Here is a 22,955-nt window from a genome sequence, read left to right on the forward strand (position 1 = left end):
TGTTTACATTGTCTGTAGGAACCTAGTAAACCCTCATGCTGACCTATGTTACATGCAGAGATGAGTGCTAGCTAATGCAGTGGTTCTTTAGGCAAAAGTAGAAGCTGCCCACCATGGCAGTACAAATATCTTGTGGTGCTGAGAGGCATCAGCGGAGGTGTGAAGCTGGTGGGTGTGTACTGATATAATCAGGGCATCCACTCAGCAACCCTGCAGTCGTACCACCGCTACTGTCACCTCCCAGTACATAATGGAAGGACCCTCCTGCCACTATTGGTATGCTGTTGTGGCTGGTGGTTTTACCTGTTCCTTCCACTGAAATGAATCTGACATGTTGCGTGTACTATGAAGCCAAAGTGAAGCTTCTGGTCAATACAAGTGGATTAGATTCACTTGTCCCTATCCAGCAAATGAGATCTAAGTAGTCATAGCTCAGCTGTGGAGCTCATCCTTCCAAGTTAAGTGCCTGGTATCTCTTGGTGAACTAGCCAGTATAGACAATACTCAGCTAGAGGGACCATTCAGTTTAAGGCAATTCCTTATGTTCTTCCTGTGTGTGCTTTATTAAAGCACCCCTGGGCTATGATAGACATCCAGGTTGGGGCATCATTTTCAGTTCTGTAATTTCATTTTTAATTTGATGGCAATCAATGCTATTACAATCCAATAACTGGAAGAAACGTAAGACAGAAAATTTATTTGCATTGCTACCCAATTTAAACCTATGCAACTAAGTCAACTTACTACCATGGAAATCAATGTAACTAAATCAATACATGCCTATGCATGGTATTTTAAGTGATTTTTGGCTCCCCCTCATTTAGGTAATGGGTATTTAAAGGAAATATGCATGCTTCTAAAGGGAAAAGTGTTTTTGTTTTTATTTTAAATAAAAATGTTAAAAGGTTAAGGCTATTTTTAATTGGGGGGAGACATTTTCTGCTTATAACAGTAATCTGTAGATTAATGTTTCCTGTGTTTTTATGATGCATTCTATATAGCACCAGAAAATAGTATAAAAAGGTATAATTACAGCCATTCTTAGACTGCTGGCATGTAATGACCTTCACTTCAACTCTGCAGGCTGGACTGAAATCTGTTCATATTTTTTAAAATAAAATTTATAGCTAGTGATTTGAAAAAGCATCAAGTACTTTTCATGTGCCCTGTGGACTGTTACAGAATGGAAAAATGAATAGTGGAGGTGGAGCAGATTTCTGTGGTTAGATATGAAGCTTCTTTTTAGTTGACTGTAAGAGTGTAGCACTAGCAGGCGCATTTAAATTTGAGCAGAGCCACTGCTTAAACAAGACCCATGCCTCACCACTGGCTACTCTCTAAGGCATATTCCTTGAATTATGAAGGGAACATGATATCTGAGTTGGGCGCATTGTTGGTCAATGGTTCTTTTTTAAAAATTGTATCTTTGTGGTACCATATAAGTTATTTCTTCACTTCCATTACCAAAGCTCCTATGGTTCCAATGAAATTTTTGCTGTAATAACGCTAAAAATAAGAGGCAAAGAATTAAAAACAGTTGGCTAGTAAAAAAAAATTGGCTGTATTTCTGGAAGGTACCTGTAAAAGAATGAGTGGAGTGTGTGTGTGTGTGTGTGTGTGTGTGTGTGCGCGCATGTCTGTCTCTCTGTGTGTACTGGTTATATAAGGATATACCAATTATTTTCTTCTGGCTTTATTTAGGCTTTGAAAATTGGCTACATGCTCTTATTATTGCCAAAGTAAAATAAACCGAGAGTTTCTTTCACTACATCTTGCAGTCTTTATCAGCCCAATAAATGTACACGAGGAAACCAATGAGTAACTATTGGTCGTCTTTCACTGCAAGAATGAAACAAAAACAGACATTTTTCTAGTTTATGAGAACACGTAAAGCGATAGTTTCCTGAAAATGTCTCTAGTTGTAACTGAAAGATCAAAAAGTTCTGTTTGGGATATTTTACTAGTTAAATGCAAGCCACAAATTGCATTCATGGAACTGGGATCCACTTCACACTTATCATTTGCTGAAGATACAGTGACTGAGGGGGGGAAACGTACACCGCACTGCTGGCATAGCAACGTTATGTCATTCATAACCAACAAAGTCAAGGAAAAGTCTCGCAGATGGATTGCTGTCCATTCCTTGTTCCTTTGAAAATCTCTTTCATACTTTTTGACATGTCAGCTATTTAATGCTTTGCAATGCTGACACTGGATATTTTATGCAGAAAAGAAAATGAAACACCTGCTGGATATTAGGGATGGTCAGATTTGTCAATTTTTGTTTCTCTTGGGTTTGTCATTTTGCCAATCTTAAGGTCAGTTCCCCACATTTCTGCAACAGCTTGTGATTTTTATTTTATTTTAAAAAGTCCACAAATTGTTGTGTAAATTTATTTTAATGTACACATATTTGCATGCTATCATGCCTATTATAATGTCTTTTATGATATCTTCCCTATGCATTTTACACACATATATTTTCTTAATATACACCTGTTTGTGTACATTGTTTGGAAAAATAGACCATAAAATTCAGAGAAGTGCAAATTTCAAAAGATAGCTCCTTTTACATATTGAAAGTGGAACATAATAGGAATACGTTATGCTCTTCAGCTTTATGTTATTGACCCGTGTAGCTCAGCTTTGTCTGTGTTGACTGGAAGCAGCTATCAGAGGTTTTTCAGGCAAGAGCTTATTTCCTAGTCCAATCCTCTCTGAAGATGCCAAGGATTAAATGTTAGACCTTCTGCAAGCTATGTGCTCTACCACTGATCTATGGACCTTCCATTATTATTTTTTTAACCATTGAAATATTATTCCATTTTGTGGATATACCTTTTTTCTCCTTCAGTGGCGTCAGCAACATTGTCAATACATTATTGCATGCATGTTAATTTGGTTTAATAATTTTGTGTGGGTTTCCTTTTTAAAAAAATATATTCCATCTCAGCTCAAACGTCCTTTCATTGCCTACATTTTCTTTTTAGCAGCTCATCTGACACTGAATGTCTGACCCCTGCTACCATAATAGCTGCTAATGGAAATTTCACCTCATGCAAAGATAAGATGGATTTTTGGCAGCTGTGGGAGATTATGAAGAGTAAGAACAATCTTAGCTGGAATCACAAGAAAAAGAAGACATCTGTAGCTTGAGAGCTACTCATCTGGTTTTTATTATGCACCAAGCCTATATTTATTACAAGGAAGCTAGCCAAGAAACTGAAACCGATAGGCCTCTGCTCTTGGAGTGAGGAGACCAATATCAGACTGATAAATTCTGCCTTTTAGAGTCATGTGCGTACAAGCACATTATCTTGTAGATGCATGTCATGATGAGATCCATTTGATATAACTTCTTTAAAGATGGCATTTTCCCAGTTTGCTACTCTTCAAAGCCAGCCCAAGACATCTTGCTGACTGAGGTGGAAGACAAAATGGCACCCTCCTTTTCCATGTACAGAAGCTATCTGGACTAACAGTTGAAGCTTCCTCTAGTACTGATAACTGGATAGTGTCATCCACAGTATCAGGCTAGGTATGGGGGTGCAGAACCAGCCATAGGGCACACACAGTTCTGTCATTCAGCAAAAGGGTACAGCCAAGGGGTTCAGGAGGAACAGCCTCACACTGCCTAATTGTAGGACTGGCTGAGCTGGTCCTTGTTCTCATGGTACTGGATCTAAGTCAATGTTTTGTTGTTTTCAAATTAGCTTGTGTGCACATACAGTTATTCAGCCTTCCCTTTCATTGTGTTTTCATGTTCAGTTTTGGCCTTGTATATTCTCACTTCTGCCCCAGCTCACAGTCATGCTTTATTGTGCATCCATCAACCTTGCTGTCTCACTATCCCTTGTTTCTTTGCTTTACATCTTATTTTGGTGGCCTGCTCCTATTTCCACCCAAACTTGATGGGCACCTATGACTCACATGGCCACATTTGTGATACAATGATTAAATTGTAGCGATTGTTGAATACCTACAAGGGAAGGATGCATAGGTTGCACAAATCTTAATTCATATATCCAAGACTGCCTTTTTGATTTAGCTTCCCAGTGTGAAGATAAATGCATGAGTGGTTGCAAATGGAAAAAGCAGAGATTTGGGACTAGAGTTGACTGTTGAAGTTCCTTAGATACATGTTTACCAGGAAGGATGATCATATTGCTCTCTTCAGATATTTATCTCTCCCCCCCCCCTTGCCATTTCTAAAAAAGCACTTGAGATACCAATGCTTTCATGCACTTTTAGGAATCTATAGTTAAGTGTATAATTCCTTCCCAGACTGCTCACAGTGTATTTGTTCTGTAAAATGTGTTAGCTTGTTGGATGTTAGCTACAAAAGCTCACCACCACCACCTCTATCATACCCCCTCATCCTAATTTGAGACAAAAAAGCACCAACTTCAGTGTTCCTCTTCAAATATAATTTCCTCATTTTGTGGCTTAGCTGAAAGTCTTCATAAATAAATGCCTGTCCATCAGTATGGTGAGTTTGGTCTATGAGGATGTTCAGACAGCTGGCTCATCAAAGCACTCAGGCAAGAGAATAAAGGAGAAATTCCTCCTCATCTAAGTTCAATTATTCCAGAGAAGGTGGACTAAAAATGACACTTGGCCATGGTAGTCTGATTTGCAGGAAATCTCTTACAGACATCAAAGTTCTGTGCCTCAAACAGGACTTGGTTTTGCTCTTCTTACATCCTGATGAATAGTGCCTGGAATTTAAAGGGAGTACTTTTGTTCTGCTTTCTTTGAAAGTAGTCAGAGTATTTTTAGAAGACCAGATAAAAGCTTTACTTGAGAATTTACCGAATTAGGGGTTGCTGGACCAGATGCAAATCAAACAACAACAACAACTTGTAGGCAAAAGCATTAAAACAACAGTTCCTTGCTAAAATGGCTAAATATATTCCTCCCTAACATTAAAGACTGCTATGTTTGTGCGCAGCTAAGGTTTCCCATAAACCAGTAAACACACAGACTAAACAGTTATATGCATTCCTCCAATGACTGTGGCCTTATCTTCTTCAGAGGAATTAACTAGATTGATTTAAATATAACCAATATATGTTAAACTGGGCTTTATAAAAACTTGATTTGCCATTAATAAATGAATGACTGATCTTTGTGTGGTCAAGACTCCACAATCAGCTCACATTTCACAACAGAGACGTTCTGCATGCAGAACACCTGCTACACACATGGTCAGTCAATTGGATGCTGCAGCAGGTATGAAAAGAGACGATCCAGAGATCAACTCTCTGCAATCATCAACTGAGACTGCTGTACCAGTCAGGAAGCCAAGGGAAATCAGTATAGAATGGGATGCATATCTCTGTTTTTGCCTGCTATTTGAATGGTTGATTGCCTTTGAATTCCAAGCACCTATCTGTCTACTAAATATTACTATACATTGTACTAGTAGGGCAAAATACATTTTTGTTGTTTACATTGTTGTTGTTTAGTCGTTTAGTCGTGTCCGACTCTTCGTGACCCCATGGACCAGAGCACGCCAGGCACTTCTGTCTTCCACTGCCTCTCACAGTTTGGTCAAACTCATGCTGGTAACTTCGAGAACACTGTCCAACCATCTCGTCCTCTGTCGTCCCCTTCTCCTTGTGCCCTCCATCTTTCCCAACACCAGGGTCTTTTCCAGGGAGTCTTCTCTTCTAATGAGGTGGCCAGAGTATTGGAGCCTCAGCTCCAGGATCTGTCCTTCCAGTCAGCACTCAGGGCTGATTTCCTTAAGAATGGATAGGTTTGATCTTCTTGCAGTCCATGGGACTCTCAAGAGTCTCCTCCAGCACCATAATTCAAAAGCATCAATTCCTCGGCAATCAGCCTTCTTTATGGTCCAGCTCTCACTTCTATACATTGCTGTTGTAATCCAAAAGGGGGAACACACCTAGGTTCTGGTGGCAATTGAAGGAACTATGTATTTGGTGCCATTTAGACTCATGTGTGTGTGTGCGCGCGTCACTAAATCCACTCCAAACCAAAATAGACAAAAATCCCTCTGGGTAGTGCTAGGTCCTGAATCACCATACAACCATCTCTTGCCACCCTAATTCTTCCAACTTACCTAAATGAGTTTTCAGGGCAGCAGGAATGGGAAAGCAAGGTTGATTTACACTAAATATTAACTCTGACTTTTAAACCTGCTTCTGACACTGCAACTCTCATCTGCAACCTTCTGGTGAAGGGTGAATAATAATTACACAAACACAAGTTCTCTTCCTTAATTAAAATTATCTTATTACCAATTAACCAAGCTGCATATTGAAAGAAACATAAGAAGCAATATGTGAGGCAGGGCCAAATGGAGCTAAAATCAACATTTCCCCCCCAATTTGTTTATTCATTTCCAGACGTTCTTCATTTACTATCTTTGGAAACCAGAACACAATCTTAATGTTTTTTTCCCTCCCATCATTTTCTCAGTTGTTGGCAATGGTGTGTTGCCCCTTCCAAAGCCTGATAATTGACACTGTCTCTTGAATAATTTCAGAGCTTCCTTCACCATTAGCAGAATTACCTCTAGGCAACACACATTCCATACTTGTAAATCAATACTGTTCTTTCCTTTATTTGTTCTGCTGTGGGAGCATCTAAATCATAATTAAAGCTGGACATATTCAGTTTTATGACATGTACTTCATAGCCTCCAACATTTCTCCAGTGAAAAGGGAGACATCTTACCATACCCTCCAACATTTTTCCAATGAAAATAAGGACATCCTAAGGAAAAATGGGACATTCTGGGATCAAATCAGAAACCAGGACAGCTTCTCTAAATCAGGGACATCTCTGGAAAATTGGAACACTTGGAAGGTCTGGTACCGGTGCGGTAGAAATAGTGGGCCTATACACATATACCCCACATTTCCTCACAGTTATTTTTTATAAAAAGACAATTATGCTGCGAACTCCAAGCACAGAGTTAGATTGTAATGTATTTTTCTTTATTAACTAAATTTGCTACATGCCCAGTTACTCTCTGGGCATCATACAAACAGGAGAGGAAAGAAAATGAGAGTGAGGAAACAAAAACCCACATCAGCAAGTATGAAAGCAGGTTCAAAAGATTACAGAAAGAAGCTAAAAACCAAGTCAAATAGTAAAGACAACCTTAAATAGCCACAGAAGAAAAAACACATTAAAAACTATAGAAACAGTTAATTTAAAACAGGAAATTTTAAAGCAGTGGGTTTAAAAGCTTGGGAGGAGAAAAAAGGGAATTGTTAGTGTTGAAGCACTCCCTCAGGCAGCACATTCCAAAAACAAGGGGCCATCACCAAGAAGACTGTTTCTGTGGTATTTCTACTATACCTCAAGCTTGTAGGGGCACTAAGAGAAGGTCTTCTATGGTTGAACTCAGGGCATTATTATGTATTATTATTATTTAATTAAAATAATTCTTGGATTCCGACAACATATGGGGGGCATCACATTGGTGACTAACCTCTTTGCCTATACCTCCCAACAAACACTACTAAAGAGACAGGATCACTGTAAAGAGTCTAGCTTGTCTGTTTATACAAAAAGTATTTCAGTCCCGCTTGGTGGAAAATGGCTCAAAAGGGACAGGTCTCAAAATAGTCTGATAGCAGGAATTATTATGTGGCTATTTCAAATGTTCCAGCACTTGGGCATCAGCTGTTCCTCTTCATTATCACTGATAATTTGATACTAGGATTGAGGCAATAATAATAATAATAATAATAATAATAATAATAATAATAATGATGATGATGATGATGATGATGTAGTTAACACCATCTTCTCCTATAAGTTTAGAAGCGATTGTCAGAACAAAAGCAAAGGCGAATGTAGTACGCTTTTGCTGCTGTTTATGTGCATTTGATCGTTTGTGTGTCTCTTTGTATGGGTTTCTATCCATCATTTATCTGTCATCTGCTGGTCTGCCTATCCATCTGTCTAGATCTATTGTGGTAAAGGCCACGGGCATTAGGTCTAAAGACACTTCATTGAGCAGAAGCTGTTGGATTATACATGAGACATTCTACCAAACAAAATGGAAGATGTTTAAAACCAGACTTTCCATTTAGCAAAAGCTGTGTAATTCTAGCCGTGATAAAAAAGCAGCATTAAGTAGCTTTGGAAAAGATTGTAAACAGCTTTCAAAAGAGGAGTTTCCATTTGGCAAAGGGAGCTCTATTAATAAAAGAGTTTCCACTATATTATATAAATACAGCTTCTGACTCCTCTGTTCCATTCTACTACAAGTGACTGCTTACCGTATAAATTGTTAATGACATGGGGCACAATCCATCAGTGTAAGCCTCATTGTAATGAATAGAAGCTGTGCAAGAGCATTTATCATATCCCCATCTTAGTCATTTTATTTATTTCTAAATTAAAATAACCCAGCTCTCCTTTTTTTAAAACTTCATATAGATGAGGTTATATTTTCCTGATCGTTTTACAGACCACTATGCCAGCATATAATAGTCTTGATCCTATATACTTCTTGCCTCAGGCTGAATCAAGTACAGTGGAAGCAAGTCAGCATGCCAACACCAACAGCCATCCCACAGCGTTCCTGACAACTGTGCGACTAACAACTGATTAGAATGACAGTCACCAATGTGTATCTGAGTCTGATACAGTAGCCTCTTGATTCAGCAGTCAGCGTCAGCTATTTGATGACCATTCTCCTTATTTGTATGCAGGAAGAAAAGTTGCTTTCAACAAATACTGTCCCACACTTTCTATCGCATGTCCTCATCATTTTCCTTACAACGAAACATCCAGTTTGGGGTCAGGGAATGGTTTTGTTGCCCAAGAACTATCAGCTTCAATTGTGCAACTTGAATTTGTTGGAATATGACAGAATCCCACCTAAAATAGTGAATCTGAAAGCATCATCTGTATGTTTTCTAAAATCTTATTTATTGATTTTCCCCCAAAAGCATCCTCTGTATGCTTGTGTGGTGTGTGTGTGTTTGATAAGAGTTAATATGCATGTGTATATTTGTGATTGTGTGTATGATGATGATGAGAAGAAGAAGATTTTTTATTTATACCCTTCCCATCTGGCTGGGTTGCCCAAGCCACTCTGGGTGGCTTCCAACACATTAAAACATAATAAAACACCAAACATTAATAGTAACAACCTGATCCAATACTGTATAAAAGTCACAATAACTTAAAAATAAACAACTTATATCATATAAAGCAACAGTCAACTATACATCGGAATCTAATAGTAAACAGTAAAATGAAACATCAGTAAATAATTAAACAGTTCACACTTATCAACCACAATAAAGAATTACCAATCTATAATCAATAAAAATAGCAGCAAATCACAATGCACAAAATACCACAACACAAACAAAACCATGTAAAAGGGTCAAATTGAGAAACAAAAACACACAACTTATAAAACTTATATATGTGTGTATATATGTATGTGTATATATATATATATATATATATATATATATATATATATATATGAACTTCTCTTCCCAGCTACTGCTGCTGTTCTCAAAGTCATCGACTGGGAAAAGCTGGGTGGGCCGAGACAGGTGGAAACACCATTGCCTGATTATGTGAAGTGTGTGTACGTCTATAAGGTGTGTGAGATTTTCTATGTGGTGAGTGTGAGATTCTATAAATTTCTGGCCTTGAGGATATTTGCGTCTGGCCTTGTCCACTATAGTAATGTGTCCCCCAACCACTTTCTCCTGATGTAATGTGGCCTTCAGCCCTCCAAAATGTTTCCCACTCCCAACCTAGTTGATTGGTGAGCAAAGTATGATTCCCTTCAGTTCTGCACTCCACAGGCACCTGGCAATTGGAGTCAAGTTTTCTTGCTGGCTAGGATAGGGAAAGCATGCTCCCTTCAACTGCTCCTTATCTGGCTGATGGATGGGACCAGATTTGTCTGCTCCTTGCCATGATTTTCTTCCTTAGATACAAGGAATGTAGCCTCCCAGTAGGTTCTATAGCTGATGGTAGAAACCAGAGAGTGAATCATTATCTGGGTGGGTAGGTGTAAATGGACTAGGTGCATTCCTGTCTAAAATGCACTTCCAATAATCATTGGGTCTGAGAGAGTACCTATCTACTATTGCTGTGGCAGGCCACACTTGTAGTATTCCTAAATTAAAAGAGCAAAGCATTTCTGATGGATTGATCTTAGCAACTAAGATAAAAGTGGATTTTTAAAATACAGATATATACATTCAGTATAATAATTTTGCTCCATGTTATGATAGGGGCCTGATTTAGTGAATGTCCACTATATCTCATATATGCCACATAACGTTTTTAATTAATGGTAATAATGATTGCATGCACCAGGACAGATATTGCATCAAAATATTGTAACTATTATTTGCTTTGTAATTATCATTTGTTTGCAATTTATTTTATCTTTAAAAAAAGTTTGGTCACATTATACAGAAAAAAATTAAGAGATAGTTTTAAAAATTGGTTCATGCGGTTTCATCTGGTATAATTTTAAACCCATAATGTAATGCTAAACAATATGCATCTCCAAACCTTTTCCAAGGACATTAACTCAATTTTTAACCAGATGTTTGCTATTAATAATGGATTTAGGTAAATTTATGGAATAGTAAGCTTTCTTTGAGAACTCAAGGTAGGTGGAGGGAAAAAATCATTGTTTGAAGAATTGGCCTTCATTCCAGCATAAAACCCTATAGCAATGAGTGATCACATGGACTTGGGGCAGGGGACTTATCTCACTGAAGAGTGCATTTGGCTTGCTCTTTAAAAAAAAAAGTAGAACTGAAATTAAAGTAAAATTTAGATGATCATTGCAGAAATTATCCCAAATAGAAAAGAATAGGAGATAAAAAGCTGATAGAGGATTAGGGTAATAAACATCAGAGAGCAAAAGGACAGATTTAAAAGGATAGAGTCAGCTGACCCAATATCATAAATGTTCCATTTAAACAATGAGAAAAAGCCCATGGATTTCTGTTCACTAATCCTTTTTTCCCCTTGCCAAACATTTTGGCACAATTTTCTAGAAGAAAAGACAACTAAGTTTCCCCCACCCCATGAGTGGCTCTCACATGCTGAGGCTGTGGTGACTAGTGTTTATTGGGACTGGTAGGGCAGAAGCAGGGAGGCCAACAGTAGCTGGAGCAGAGTCAAAGGCAGGCAGACCCAAGTAATTCAATTTTTATCCACATCATGGATGTGGGTCCACATCCACATCATGGGCTTGGTTCGCCACTCACTGCACCTCCACTGGAAAGAGCCAGGTGTACCAACTTGAATAAAATATTGCAGGGGCCCAGGTAAGCCCCACCCCACATAATCAATCACATGATGCAGTGCACACAGACCATTTGAATGGGAATGCCCATTAACTTTGTGGAGGCCTAGCCCTCTCAAATATTTTATTGCTGGGGCCGAAGCCCCCACGGTCCTTAGGCACTGGCTCCTATGGAAAGAGCCCATGGAAAGGGGCTTCAGATGATGAACACAGTGTCCAGCAGTGGCAGGTAAAGTAAAAGGACCGCTGGATGGTTAAGTCCAGCCAAAGGCAACTATGGGCTCATCTTGCTTTTCAGGCTGGGGGAGCCAGCGTTTGTCCACAGAGAGCCTTCTGGGTCATGTGGCCAGTATGACTAAACCACTTCTGGTGCAACAGAACACTGTAATGGAAGCCAGAGCACACAAAAATTCCGTTTAACTTCCTGCCACAGCAGTACCTATTTATTTACTTGCACTGGTGTGCTTTCGAATATCTAGGTTGGCAGAAGCTGGGACAGAATGATTGGGGCTCACCCCATTGAACTGCCAACTTTCTGATCAGCAAGCCCAAGAGGCCCAGTGGTTTAGACGACAGCACCACTAGCATCCACCACGTCAGCAGTGGCAGACCTTGGGGTCTCAAATTTCAGTAGTGCCCTATGCGACACAAAAATTCAATGTGCCCACCTCTTGCCTTCCATTCTACATCACAGTTGTATATCATCTTTGAGGCTCTGTACCCAGTGCAACCGAACCAGTTGTGCTCCCCTAAATCTGCCTCTATGCCCAGATTTATTCATTTGGCAAAGGTGGTCTTTGAGATATTGAACCACATAAGGGTTGGCTTTTACTACCAAAGGTTACATACAGTCTTGTTTTATTCTTACAAACTTGTACATAGAGCACATGTGTACACCCAAAGACTTGTTCTATTGTGCATAGTCTTTTTTCCCATCTGCAAATGCATATTCAATGCTTTTTTTATTAGAACTATGATTTATTGTAACATTCACAGGAAAACCACAGGAAAATTACCTAGAAGACCTCACATGAATTGCTTGCTTCTTGACTATATCATAGTTTTCCATTTCAGTCAAGATGATCTAAAAATACAAAGGTTTTGCCAAAGTGAAAAATGCATTTGGTGGAGGCAATAGATATTTTATTGAGAATATGCAGAATTTGTCATTTAAAATCTGATAGGGGCTTTAGCTCACAAATATCATAAAGCTTTATCTACAGGTACAATATTTTTTGCTTTTATAATGTATTAAATTGGTGCTAGCCACAGGTTAATTTTGAATAAACGTGAGAATCTTGTTATGCTGTTATAACACTTAATGAAATACCAGCCATAGGCTAAATCAATAGAAGCCCCACCCTTAGTCATATGTCTGAAAAATATGTAACAAAATACTATTATATGCTTGCATTTCATGTTGGGTTATGAAAAGATGACCCATTTTGGAAGGTTGCCACCAGCAACAATATGGGTTTCTTTCTCTTTTATTTGTGCCTAAAATATTGTGGATACTGAGATGATTTAATAAGATATATTTTTCTTTTAAGGCAAAGGTATTAGTAATGTTGGTAATCTCAAAAAGCGGCACCACTCCGCAACATGGTAACTTTCAATTACAGTGGTATCTCAGGATGCGAACAAGATCCGTTCCAGAGCCCCTTTCGCATCCTGAATGGAACATAAGACACGACGGCGCATCTGCATATGTGTGGGTCGTGTTTTGCCGCTTCCGCACATGCGCGTGACGTAATTTTGAGCGTCTGCGCATGCACGAGCGACGAAACCCAGAAGTAACGTGCTCCATTACTTCTGGGTTGCCACAGAGCGCAACCCGAAAGCACTTAACCTGAAGCACATTCAACTCAAGATATGACTGTAGTGCTATTTTTCTAGAAAAAGAGGTGCTGGAACTCACCATGAACACCTCCCTTCTTCTCATAGAATGGCAATGGTGTCCACGCGAGAGGGGCCAGAACTGAGTTACAGTGAGTTCCGGCTGAACAAAAGCCCTGCTTTTAACAACTCAAACTTCTGCATATCTCTTGTCAGTCTGTCTGTGGACTCCTCCCCCTTCACCATCATTTCTGATCATATAGCAGAAGCCAGCTGTGACCTTGGCTGACCATTGAGTCAAGACACCGCAGTCTCCACTGTGCCTCATTCCCAAAAGGAAACACGAACCCTGGAAAAGTGCCTGGAACCGCTGGAATCTCGCACTACTTGGAGGTAGGCGTGGTGTGCAACTACGTTTGCCTTTGCACTATTCACCTATTCATACATTTTGGGTCAAGTTGATTTTTAAAGCATGTATACATTTTTTTTAAAAAAAATTCCAACCAAACCTTCATTTGAAAACTTTTGGACATCCACCCTGAATGATGATGATGTGAAAAACTGCATATGTTTTTTTAATTAAAGCAAGATAGAATAGCTGTAGCTGTGGTTCTGGCCATGCTACCAGACTTAATAAGCCTCAGTTGATCTAAGAGACCATCTTAACAATCTTTAATAGATGCAACTGGCCTGTCCCTGTTTTTCATCCAAAGTCAGCAGCCCTTATCTAGCATGAAAGGATTGCATGAGAAGGAGAGGCCCACCCAACGAGGAAGCATTGCCACTTTCTCTACTTCTTGTCAACCTTTTCCCTATCCAAATCCTACCTTTCCAAGTCATTTTAGTTTGAGACTGAACAGAACAACAGCTAAAATATTTATGGCTAGGTAAGTCTCTTACTATGTGAATTCAGTCAGTGTCAGACCATTGGGAATATAAACCAAAGTCTAGATGAGTCTTTGGGTGAGTAGAATGGGATTATTAAGAGCAAACAGAGGAGCCAAAAACAACACTCTGTTTTACATTTATGTCCTAGTTTAGCCAGATTTCAGTCTTCAGACAGTGTTAAATTAATCTTCAGTAGCCATGCACATTTTGTCTATCTCTTAAGTTTCAGCTTTTGGTACCAGTGTCCTGAATGTCCTAAATTTAAATATTGCTATCTCTCTGTCCCCCTCATCCCGCCCTGCATACAATTTTCATCGAGGCACTTTCTATTCAGAGTCTTGGTATAATTTAACAATTTAATAATATTTATTCATAATTAGGAGTTATGGGTTTGCATATGGCACCTAATTATTTTGGATGCTTATATTCCAAGCAGACAGTGAATAGCACCATAAAGCTTTCTCATCCTAACTGTCTGAATGGACAACAAAATAGGCCACAGAATTCAATAAAAAAATAAGGAGAAAATAAGACACGTTTGTTTCTGGGTATGACTGTTGTGGGGTCTGAACTGGCATTTTTTAAAATTTTGGGGTCATAGTAAAATAACTGCACAAGGACACACCTTCTGTTCTAGCAACTCACTGTTCCAACTGTTGCTTGTTTTGCTCCATTATGGTACTACTTCTGATGGATGCCAGCAATTATCACAAGATCCAAACAAATATAGGGAAACAATTTTCTATAAATATCCTCAAGTCTGATTTATAATTTAACCTCATCTTATTTCCTCCATAGTAATGGGGTTGCAGTCTGAGCCAGAAGCCTTTCGGCCCTGGTAAGGTAACCTCTTCCAGCAGGGCTTGGGCACTGGAGTTGGAGCGTTTTCTCTCTATCTGCACATGTGTTAGAGATTTACAAAATTAAGCATAGTAAGAGTTTGAATGACCAAATTGCTATCCTATGCACAATGGAGTAAGTCAAACTAAACTTAATGGGACCATACTAGAGAGGGGTGGGGAGAAAAAATAGAGATTTAAATAAAAGTATGAATTATATTTTCAGAGTGAATAAAGAAAATTTCAAAATATCAACAATATTTGATATTGTATCCTGTGAAATTAATTAATAAAGCTTAAATGGAAATACTTTTTTCAACATACGGATTTTCTCTTTACATTTTTCTTCCTATTTGAAGCTTGTCCTATCTGAAGCCTTTTCTCAGACTTCCCTATTATTTTGCCATTTGCAAATTTTAGGAGTGTGTTTCCTTTTTCTGGCCTTGAGGAAAGAGTTCTGTATGTAATATATAAATATATATTGGAACCCACTGAAATTTACTGGATATTATATCAAGCCACTCATTATTCTTTAGTTATGAATTTTCAACCAGGTGTAGAGCCACACATCTATTTGATTCACATTTTTTTAATGAATATGTTTTTCGTACTTTGTGTGGCTTCACAGATGCTGATGAGCTGCTAATTTGTGCTTTGTTTTCTGTATGAATTTCACATGTTGTCACAAAATATTGTTCAAGCAAAGTGAATGTTCCCTCACCCCCACCTCCCATCTTTCTTTTAATAACTCTGCATGGACCCTGCTCAGTCTAACACAATGTGGCTTTGTTCTGAAAAAGACACACACCCCACCAATTACCACAAGTACTATGAATATACCATAAATACACCTTTAGTTTGCAGAAAACTTTTAAAGGCTGGGAAAGAAAGGAACAAAAGAGAAAGAAAAACAACAATGAGGAAAATCAGTAACGATTAGCTGATGATTCCACTTCTGATTTTTATTTCAATTATATCATCTGCTAAGCATGGATTTGTCCCTCTCTCATAATACTAGAAATCAAGAACCATCTGAAGAAGCTGAACAGACAAAAGAAAGCAGTACTTCATGCTATACAGAGTTAAGCTATGAAATTCGCTCCCAGAAGATGTAGTGATGACCACCAAGTTGGTTGAGTTTAAATAAGGATTAGACAAATTCATGGAGAATAAAGCTTTCAATGGCTATTAGCCACAATGGCTAAGTTTTTTATCCCCACTTTTGGAGTATGTCACTGAATATCAGTTGCTGGTAATCACAAGTGGGAAGAACATTGTCATTCTTGGTTTCTCTTTGTGGGTTTCCCATAGACATCTGGTTGGCCACAGTGAGAAAAGAGAAGTGGACTAGATGGGATTGTGGCATAATCCAGTATAGTTTGTCTTATGTTCCTAAATAAAAAAACCTTTACCCTTCTATTTATCTTGGATTTCCAGAACGAAGCTTCACAGGAAGTAGGAATGAGCATCGTTGTATCCAGCTGGTGGTTCCTTTGTCAACCAGATTACCGGTACTTGTCAGTAATCTGGGCCAGGACAGCCAGTTGATGTGTCATAGAAAGAGGTAATGGTTAGAATATAATTGGAAATGTCTTATGCCACTTTTCTTTTTACATTCTTGAGCAAACCAGATATGATGTTAAATGTTTTTTGTTTGTTTTTTTACATTGAATAGACATATTTTAAATACTGGAAATAGCAGCTGATTGTGTGTCTAATAAAAATTGGGATCACAGTAGGTAGGGAAGGAAAGCTTAACTTTCCTCCCCTGCTCGGATCCTGCTGAAAAATGCTTTTTTGAAGATGTTTTTTGCATTGGAAGGAAATTTTCCTTTGCAACATACAGATGCAACCCATTTTTAAACCTATGTCATAAACCTATAAATACTTATTTCGGATTAAATCCCATTGAACAAAGAATGAATATTGATCTGTTTATTTTTTGATAATTATTAGCTACTCGTTTTTTTAATTCCTCCCTCTATATTTGCATACAATCTGGAGAGGATGAACATTTCCATTGTCTCAAAAATGACAGATTTTAGATAATGGGGATAGCTCATTTTGAAAACAGAAATCACAGATTCATAGTCTTTCTGCGTATAATTTCCACCAGGACTGGATTTAATAAGTAAACATTTAATAAGTTTATTGGGTAATAAACATGTAACATGTTTGTTTCTGTTACATTAAGGCTGGTAAAAATGCAATTCGCTTCTTAATATTTGAAAAGCGTTTTGAAAACCACATTTATACTACTAAGATGTCAATCACTTCTTAATTTATCCTGAGCAGAAATGTATGTGTAAATGACCATATATAAACATACAAATGTTCTTTAAAAATGTTCCTTACAGCATAAAACTGCCCACTGTTCTTTTCCTATTATTTCAAGATTATCCATAGAAACATCTTTTAGGAGGAAAAATAAATCAAAATTAAATTTATTTTGCAGGTTGGCTGCAAGTGATTTCTAAAACAAGATGAAATCCAGTGATAGTAAGCATATTAAATGCTGCCCAGTCAAAAAAAGAAAACCAATATCATACAGTGGAAGGGTTTTTTTATTATTCTAATAATATACAAGTCAGACATTTCATTTTGAAGAAACCTCTCTTTGGGTTGCCGTATATTTTGATTAAATAAATTGGCAAGGAAGTATGTATAATCGTATACAAAGTAGCTTAAGGGATAAGGCACAAAAGGAGCAGTCGTACTTTTCACCTGGGAGCAGTGGAGTTGCAAGGAGCACTTCACAGCAGGCAAAACGGTTTCATTCCATGTTTTGCTTGTTCCAAACTGGAACAGCAGAAACTCTCAGATCAGTCCCATTGCTGGTAGCTGGGCCAGTTTATGATCCAGTGGATCCTTGGCTCATAGCTGTCAACTTACAGATGTGAAAATAAAGGACCAGCAGCCTTGAAAATAAGGGATCAGAAGCCAAAATAAGGGATTTTCTGGGCACAGGTATGTTCAACTTCTGAGCCCCTCTGAGCCAAAGGCAGAAAGCCCAGCCAGTAGCCAAATGAAACCTCATCAATAAGGGACAGCAGCGGGACATGGCGCTGGGATAAGGGACTGTCCCGCCAAATAAGGGACACTTCACAGCTATGCCTTGGCTGCACCAGTTCCACTCATTCCTCACCCAAGAAATGCTCCATTTGGGGTGCTTCCCTTGGGCACTAGGGGAAGGAAACCACTGGTGGTAGCTTTCATCCACCTGTGCTTTCTGCATGTACAGCATGGACCTTTACCATGGTTGAGGCTGCCCCCCACAATGCCCTGTCAGAGCTCAGTAGAGCAGCCAACCCCCCTTTCAGCATGGCAGCATTGTTCTGTGAACTTTCACTCACAGACATGAATCTTTCTGGTACTGCCTGGAGCCCTAATCAGTTTGGCTCTGACTCTGATGCTAGCAAACATTTCTTGAAAGAAATACAAGAAATACACCACAAATCTTGGGACTGTTTTGATATCTAAATGAAACTGGAGTCAAGTCAATTCCTCTTTAATAAAAGCTGAAGTAGCTGAAGGTGAGAGAATGCACCTCTCCCAGAATTTTATTTTGATGCTAAACTTGGCTAGATATGGCTTTTTCTGAGCCACATTTTCGTATCATATGTAGCTTTTGTTCTTCTGTAATAATTTAATGTTTATTGTGATGGGCACGACACAGAAGAAGTTACATAATATACTGTAGCCCCATTAAAATCAATTATTTCAGATTTCTTTTAATGAGACTTTAATATATTTGATCATTTTTTTTTTCTGGGTTGCACCCAAAATGTTCTTTAGGCTAAATCAGTTATCTCGGAGAATGAAATAATATATGGGACTACATTGAACATGTATGGCGGGAAAATCACTATGCTGATTAATTATGCTATATACTAATTTGACTTTTAAAAAATCTAGTGCATTGCATAGCATCACTTTTTTAAAAAGAAAGAAAGTGCATGAAAATGATAGTGATACGTGATGATAACTTGCTTTTGTAAGTAATGTGGGGGAAAGGCATGTCACCTTTGAAAACAAATAAAGAATGCTTTATGAAGATCGCTTATTGCTGGGCTGCTGAGTGACCTAAGATAAGGAGAAAACAAACCTCTTTCACAGGGTTGCTGTGATTAACGAAAGGTCCACCAGTTGGCAGCCTATCATCAATGGAAGCTGGCTTAATTCAAATAACCCTCTTGCTATTAGTACATTTTCTGTCTTGGTGGCTGGCACATTACTGAAGTGTGTGAGTGTGTTTACACATACACACTCTCACACACACTGACTGTAGGCTTGAAATTTTCACCGCAGTAATAACAAGTGTACCAGTCCCTGTGGCAGGCATCAGATGGGCTGCTGCCAGGTCTTTGAACTACAAAAATAAATACAGAATAGAACAGCATTGTAGTGGCCAAGCCTGAGGCCTAGTCATCTGTCTTATAGCATGCTCTGGTAAGAGTGTTTGGCTTGGACTTTTTCCATCACATGTGGTAGCTGTGAGAGTCGAAAGGTGGGAGGGAGGGAGGAGGCAGGAGAGAACAATGTTAAGACAGTGCATTTTAAAGTGTGTTGCCTTTACAACCCTCAGGAAACACAATTCTCACAGGAGCCATAGCGCAGAAACTTCTTTTGTTGTACCTCTGCGTGTGCAAATGTATAGATCAGTTTGTGACATTCCCCCCTCCTCTTCCTCCCCGGTTCTGAAAGATTATGATGAACTGGTACGCATACTTGCACACTGTAACATGTGGTTATAGCTAGGCCAGGATTTGTGATGAGTTGTGTGTGCACAGTCTTCCTGGTAATTTTAACATTCTTGACTTATGGGGCTCTTTTCAGTGGAAAAGCTCAAAACCAGAGAATGTGGAATGAGGGGTAGCTGGATGTTTGTTAGTTTTGGCTGAAACATATTCCCCTTCTCTTTCCTTCTGTGGACAGTATAGAACAAATTGAAGTGATATAGGGCCCTCTTTTCCTTTCTTTATATGTTTCTAATAAAAAAAGATCTCTCCCCAATCCCCTCTTATTTATATAATGCATGTGATTTCCCTCCTCCACAACACAGATAATGTATGTGGAAAAAATATACCATAGTCATCAGCTGGCTGCCATGGTGAGAAAGCCCACCATTTTGCGCTGATGAATTTTCTTCTATTAGAGATTGCGTGGAGCAGCAGAAAAGTAATTTTTTTCAACACAGCAAAAAATATTTCTGCTATAAAGGTAAAGGGTAAAGGGACCCCTGACCATTAGGTCCAGTTGTGGCCAACTCTGGGGTTGCGGTGCTCATCTCGCTTTATTGGCCAAGGGAGCCGGCGTACAGCTTCCGGGTTATGTGGCCAGCATGACTAAGCTGCTTCTGGCGAACCAGAGCAGCACATGGAAACGCTGTTTACCTTCCTGCCAGAGCGGTACCTATTTATCTACTTGCACTTTGATGAGCAGGGACCAAGCAATGGGAGCTCACCCCATCGCGGGGATTCGAACCGCCAACCTTCTGATCAGCAAGTCCTAGGCTCTGTGGTTTAACCGACAGCTACATAATAACGAATATACATTGATTGTTCTGTTCTCACAGTGGCCAACCAGATGCCTGTGGGAGCCTGCGAGCAGCAGTCTGCCCAGCTGCTGATCCCAGCAATTGGTATCCAGAAGCATAATGTGTCATGTGCCAAGAGTCAGTTTCACCTGCTGAACAGCAGCCTGAAGGGGGAGAAGGTGAGTGTCTCCACCTGCAGCTGATCAGCCTTCAAGGACTCAGAGGAGAAGGCACTGATGAGAACCAGCTGGCTTCAGCCTTCTTAAGCAGAGCTTCCAGCAGCAGGCAAATGCTGGTGACAATACTTGTAGTTCCTGGCCCTACCTTGCTGCTTCCTGCTTGTCTTGACCCCATGGCCATTGGGTTCCCTGGACAATCTGACCCCACGGATTGCTGTTTGCTGGACCCTAGGACTAGACCTGATTTTGGACCTGGACTCTGCTTCCAGGCAAGTACACCTCAGAGACTCTTCTGGTTGGCTGGGCTATTATTCCACGTTGTTGCTCGGCAATGAGACTATGACGTAATGTCTCTGACAGTGGAGGTATAACATAGTATCATGGCTAGTAGTCGTGCTCTCCATGAATTTGTCTTATCTTCTTTAAAGCCATTTAAGTGACACTCCTATTTTGGAAGGTTTATGGGTATTGCTGAACAGCTGCAGCACTGTTTGCAACTCTAGCCATGTCTATTAAGAAGTAATACCAATTGTATTCAATGGGGTTTATTCCCAGGTAAATAGGGTTAGTATTCCAGCTGAGTAAGGAGGAAACAAAGCTTGGGGAAGGTTCTTTTAAAATATTTATTATTAATAATTTCAACATATTTTATTATTAAAAAAACATATCATCCTTAAATCCCCCTATTTCCCCCTCCCCCTCCCCCAAAACATAACCCCTCCCCCAGACTTCCCTCAGCTCCTCTTCCTAGTTTATCAACATATGTTATTTTCTGCATGTTACAAAACTGTACAGATCCTTAATTTATCTATCTAAATGTTATCAACAAGAAGTTTGTGAATGTTTATTCAAAAAAACTTGGGGAAGGTTCTGATGCTTTCCTAACTACACAACAGTCAGTCTGTTTGCAACATTTTCCCCCTCTGAAAGACCTGTTTACATGTCCCAGAAGAAAATAGCATTGCTGTAGTAAAAATAAAACATGATGGCAGATAATTTATATTTACAAATAATTTTGTAGAGGCCTGTCGGGAAGGAACAAAGGAATTGTGATGGGAACAAATACAACCCTTTCTTTAACAAATACATGTTGGAATAGAAACTGGCAAAATGTAACATTGCTACTCGGAGTAGACCTGTTAAATTGGTTCTTCCGAGTGAGACCAGGTTGCGCTCAGGCCGCCAGGCCCCACCCCCACCCCTGCCTTAGCGTGGTGTGGGATAGCGTCCCGCGTCAAGCCATTTGCCAGGCGGCCAATCAGGGCTCTGCCGGGGAACATTTAAACCCACAGCACAACAGGAACCTGGGGGGAGATTGAGTTGATCCACATCGGTGGGGATCCCCATACTGGTGGTTTACGTTTCTAGACTTCCTGCAAGGTTGGCAGGAGTCAGATATAGTCTGTTGATGCCAATGCCTAAGCTCACATTCTGTTACCAATAAAGTTGTGGCCTAAATATTGCCCATTAACATTTACCTAAATGTGTCCTTGTGTCTTTATTCTCCTGGGGTGTCTTGGGTGTCTTGAAGCACAAGTAGACTTAAGTAACCTAAATCAATTGATCTATTATGAGTATGATTTTAGTTATTTGCTGCATTTATTTTCCCTCTTTAATTCCAAAGAACACAAGATGACAAACATGGTTCTTCTCCCTCCCCATCCAATCCACACTACGATTCTGTGAATTAGATTCGTTTGAGAGGCAGGGATTGGACCAAGGTCACCCTGTGTTCATCATGACTAAGTGATTATTTTTATGCTGGTTTCCCAAGCCCTAGTCAGACAATGTAACTTTAACCACCCCACACTTTAATTGGATATCCTATATTGCGAGAATGTAATGTTTCTGGACACTTTTCTGAGCCATGTGGTGATACCAACAGGCCTATATTAGCTTCTTTTCTTTTTACCTTTTCTTTTTAAAAAGATCTTATTCCCTGTAAAATTCTATTGATTTCAGGTCATTGATGCTTATTTGGGACTTGGACCAAACTATTCTGGTTTTAATTTAACATTGTTTGACGTTGCATTCCCCACCCCCACTACAATCATTTGCATGTTTAAAATTCCATCACGTAAGGAGAATTTAAATTACCTCCATGGATCTTTCCCCTACATTTTCATTAATGCATAAGGAATTAAGTATGTGCCAAAGGGTAGAGGAAATTTATTCTCTGTGTTGCTAAGTTCTTTTTCCCTTGCTTCTCCAGGGCAACACTCTTAATTAACTCTCTTTTAGGTGCAGCGAGGTCAATGAAACTATCACTGCATGTTGTGTAACATTATTATTACTATAAATAAATAAATAAATAAATGTATATTGCCCTTCATCTGAAGATCACAGAGTAGTTCACAACATAAAAGTACAAAATAGAATACAACTGAGCTAAAAAC

General features: G+C 39.2%; 1 long non-coding RNA gene across 1 annotated transcript in view; it reads right to left on the reverse strand.

Annotated features, from left to right (window-relative positions):
* Positions 1 to 20,942, reverse strand: part of LOC310852564 — a 34,614-nt gene extending 13,672 nt beyond the window's left edge. Inside the window, exon 1 of the long non-coding RNA XR_014568269.1 lies at positions 20,705 to 20,942. This is a non-coding gene — a long non-coding RNA (uncharacterized lncRNA). The remainder of the gene's footprint in view (positions 1 to 20,704) is intronic.
* Positions 20,943 to 22,955: the final 2,013 nt, after the last annotated feature.

Source organism: Podarcis gaigeae (genome assembly GCF_964106915.1).
Source record: "Podarcis gaigeae genome assembly, chromosome: 9".
Lineage (NCBI taxonomy): Eukaryota > Metazoa > Chordata > Lepidosauria > Squamata > Lacertidae > Podarcis > Podarcis gaigeae.